The sequence below is a fragment of the Amborella trichopoda genome, chromosome 1, assembly GCF_054954075.1.
Source record: "Amborella trichopoda isolate Santa Cruz 75 chromosome 1, AtrichopodaSantaCruz75HAP2 v2.0, whole genome shotgun sequence".
Taxonomy (NCBI): domain Eukaryota; kingdom Viridiplantae; phylum Streptophyta; class Magnoliopsida; order Amborellales; family Amborellaceae; genus Amborella; species Amborella trichopoda.
Window position 1 is genome coordinate 14,364,395 of NC_142336.1, and position 4,911 is coordinate 14,369,305.

Below are 4,911 nucleotides of genomic sequence, written 5' to 3' on the forward strand. Positions count from 1 at the left end.
GTGTCAACATTGTCATAAAAAACATGGACCCCTTCTCGCAATTCTGTTATATCCTTTTCTTTTGTTATTCTTTTATTTTTTTCAACTTCAATGTACTCAGAAATCTCTTTCTTTACAAACGCTGGAACCTTCTTACAAAGGCCAACATCACCTCTAATACTGCCAAGATGTTTTTTAAATATATTTATGCAGGCATTACAAATATGTCCACAAAAATTGCAAGTAATTTTCTTTTTATCATTCTTATTCAGGTTAACACAATACTTCCATCTCGCATCCCCACTCCTAGTAGACCCTGTGGAGGACATCTCAAATCCAAAAAATGAAACTCAAATAAAGATTATCAGCTAGCCGTTTTCGCCCAATCTTGACTCTTCGATGTTTGTGACCTCAATCAAGCTACTAATCACCTCAAAAGTTTTCTAATACCTTCAATAGCACCCTAAAAATAATTCCAATGAGAAAAGAAAAGTTTAGGATGCTTCTTCAAACCACAAAAAATGCTTTTGATTCTAAAAAATAGGTATAGCTAAGAGATTTAAGGCTTATGGAAGTGTTCTTTTAACTTTTGGGGGTTGAAAATAACTTCCATAATCTATTTGAACTTTTTTTGGGATGAAAATTAACCTCTATGCCCTTTTGGGCATCTTTAAAAATTGAGAAAAGGCCCATGGCCTTGGGTGCCCACCCAAAATTTGGCATTGGGTGCCCGTCTGGGCACTTGCCTTGGAACAATTGCCCAGAACGGGGCACCAAGGCCTAGGCGTGCAGCCTGAGGTCTCTTGGGCGGTTAGGTGTTGGGCATATCGTTTTTTAGTACACTGCTCACAAACTAACATCAAAGGCTTCTATGGTTGTTGCTTTGCTCATTTTCCTTTGTGTTGAGGCATTGTTGTTGATCTAGGGCAAAAAAATCGATGCTACAATACTGTGCTATTGTATGTGCTACAATACTGTGCTATTGTATGTGCTACAATACTATGCTACAGTGCTACAATATTGTCCATATTGATCGTCAGGCTTTGATACCAACCTGGCACGGACCTAGAAGCTTGAAGCCAGGGTTTAACAAAGAAGAAGACAGGGAAGACCCAAAATTAGGAAAAGATTAAAAAAACAAAGATAAAGGGAGCACTTGTTGCTTTACGTTTTTTGATAAAAGTCTATAATATAATCGATCATTATTTTTTAGTACATCTTTTATGTTAGAAAACCCTAAACAAGGCTTAATCTTGGCCATCTATTTAATCTAATAATGACCCTTTCATTATAAAAGGCTATAAGTGAATAAAAAAATATAAATGACTCTAGAAATTATTACTTATGCCCCTAAGTGAATAAAAAGACTCAAGAAATAAATAAAAGATATAAAAGGATAGACTCAATGACTAATTTGCCATTCTGTGGTTCCTCTTGTAAATTTTAAGCTTGTCTCTCTTATCTAGATACACGAAAGCAGTATTCTGGGTTGTATCAACAACTGTGTTTGCCTCGCAGTACACGTACTTGAAGAAGACTTGTATGGGTTCTACAAATATCGAAAATTCTGTCAAACAATTGTTCCAAATGCCAGGGATAGGCGGTGTCCCTGAAGGTTTATCTAATCCCCTTGAGGTCCATCTACTAACAGTCATTGAATATTCTTCACATCTGAGAAAAATCCCATCTGCAATTGAATAATGTATGGCCCTATTTGAAGAAAAGTAGGGCCTATTTGGTTCTTCTTCAAACGAAGTGGGTACCCCACCCACCTTGACTACCTGGGCGGCCTCCTAGGCTCATTTACGTAAAATGGTAATTTCCTTATTGTTATTTCTTAATAGCAACAGCCTCAAAATCTCAAGCTTAGGGATGTCCCCAGAAACAAGCCCCCTGCCGTTTACCACCTAGGCACCACATCATACCTTTTAGAACGCTGACAAATCGACATTGTTTAAAATAAATTTTAACACTGAACCCTTCATAACTCGACATTTATGCAACCAGTCTCGTGATATTTGATTACCGAGCTACATATACCATGCCTCTACAAATATTGGTATTTGTGGGATATCGTGTACATAAGTCAAGATATACACACTCTTACATTAATTGACAGTTGGAGTGTTTTTCCCTTCGAATGGTCGAACTCATTCCTTAGTTGGTCCTAGATTTTATATGAGCCCTATGTCAGATAGTTTGAGCTTGTTTGTTCATTTACATTTTTAAACTAGGTTTCTGGTCCTTAAAGTTTTATGTGAGCCACTTGTCACACCTTGTTGATTATGCCATGTCAACTATTGCCATTTGTGAGCCTTCACAAGTGTGAGAAAAATAAAATGTTCCAAGTTCACTGACAACAATCCGTTTTTGGGGCTGCTATCTATGTAAATATGATTGGCTAAGGTCCTTAATGATCTAACGATTTGAAATTTTATCACAGATCTCTCATTTGGTAATCATTTAAGCAGTTTGTTCATTAAATGTTGGCCAGGTCTGAACAAGGGTGCACTTCTTGGGGTGCTACTGGGTTTTTTGCTTATCGCCATAGTTAGGTTAGAAATTCAGAATCTTAAGAAAACTTGTTTCTTTCTTTCATGATTTGTCATTGAGAATTTAGCTTGCAAAAGCCACTATTCCATGTTGGTAATGCTAATAATTTCCAAGAAACTGTAGGCTTATATTCCTTTCCTGATATGCGATGCCTATATCTAGGAGTTGATGTTTTAACCAATGTTTTAAGCTGTGGGATGTGGTGATGTGGCTCGATGTGGTCTCGACGACGGCACATCACTTCTAATGTGGTCTATACATTTAATTTTTTTTTAAAAATACCAAAATATAATAATGCATAGATAGAAACATAAATGTGATTTATGTGATAGTTGGTATTTTAATTTATTCAATATCTATAATATATTAGTTGTAGTAGATTTAGCTAGGCCGGCCACCGTAGACATAATACAACACTGGTTAGGAGAGGCGAAATGGTTCAAGTGGAAGGCTCTAAAAGGGCAACGAGAAGGCCTAAAAGGATATGGATGAAAGTAGTGAGAAGAGAGCTCTTTTTGTGGAGTCCTATGTGATTACTCTAAAATATACATGTTTTGTAAGAGGATTTTTAAGTCTTTTGTGATAGTATTTAAATGTTTTGAGTTTTCTACTCAGTTAAATGCACTAGAGAGCTCCTTTTTTTTTGAGTCCCGTGTAATAGTAGTTAAATAGTTTGACTTTTCTACTCAGATAAATGCACTTGTAAGAGACCGAATAGTAGCATATATTGCACTTTGCAAAAGGATGAATATTATATATTTCTGACAAAACCCATAATGGAAATGTTTATCACCGTCAAAGCCTTTTCTCAACTAATTGGGGTCTGCTACACAGATCCTGATCCACTATTTTGTTCTATTAAGGGCCATATCCTCAGTAAAGCCATATGTCTCATTATCGTTTCTAATTACTTCTAACCATGTCTTTTTGGGCTTACTCTTTGCTCTTTTTGACCTCTCATGGTGTTTTTCTATATAAAACACAATATAGACATTGTGTGTTTGATATCCAAATAGTGTATATATGTGTCGGCATAGAGTTGAGCTGCTGTAATTTTTTGTTCACGTATGAAAAACGTGTTGGTCACTTGTCTAGGCATGTTGACCCGTGTAGTTAAGTGTCGACATGCGTATACAAACCAGACAAGAGAAAGGGAGGTGTCTGTGTAATACTGGTTATGGCTTGCAAATCTTATTTTAGCCACAAGAATATGATTTCCTGGTTTTGCTTTCCTAGCTTATTATGATGTATTTAAGAGCGATTTCAAGATGGACTATTTTTCATTTATATAAGAGCATAGAGTGTTTCCTTTATTTTCTTTCTACTGATGGAAAGAAACTAAAGATATGTAGTTAACTAGCAAGTTTTTATTTGTTTCCATGCTTGTTTCTGTAATTTGAGTATGCCTTTGTGCAACATAAATTTAGTTTGCACATCTTTGATACGGATTTTGTCCTGTTGGCAGTGTTCTGCCTAATTTGCGCTCTCTGTTTCACTGCATGAGTATGTTTTAGCAATGTTGCTAAAAATCCTTCTTTTGTTTGTGACAAACACTCTAATCTCTGTTTTTTTGGCTGAAGTGGGTCCCCACAGGGCGAAGGCTTATCACAGGTTTTCAAAGTGGCGAATTCACTCAATGGAATGGACAAATCATTTAATTTCGAAATGTTTCTTCAGGTATTGTACTTTGATACAATCAAAATGGATGATTATGTGTGTTCTCTGCTGCCTTCATATTTCTTTTTTGGAGTATCGCGAAATGCTAATCGTTGTCATTTTTGTGTTTCCAAAGCATGAAGGCTCATGATCGGCAATAAGGTCCATGGTATGGAGTCATAACGTGAATTGGATGGTCATGAGTGATGATGGTGGCCTGATCAAGTATGCCAATTGTAAATATTAATTTTGTTGTTTTGGTTTCACTTAGTGTTCAAACACTTGCCCCAGTTGACTGGTTTGGGTGACTTACTAGAGCTTGGTAGCTACTGTGTCTGCACTATGGTACCTAAAGCAATGTTGTCAAATTCGTTTCGCTTCGGCCGAAGAGGCAGAAGCCTTCAGGTTTTGGACATAAACCGAAGAGAAGTAAAGCTGGATGCTGCCGCTTCGGTTAGATTCAGGCTGCTTCGGCCAGATTCGGGCTGCTTCGGGTATGATTCAGGTCTTCTTCGGGTCTGCTTTGGCCAGCAAAGAAATAGCTATATAAAAGTATTTATGCATTTATTTATTTTTTTATTATTTATATATATTTTATATATAAATATCTAATTTATTTATATTAAATTAAAAAAAAAAGTCCAAAGTCTTCTTTTGAATCAGCCCTCGAATCAGCCAAAGCACCGAATTGCTTAAGTTTTGTCACCAAACCAAATAACACTC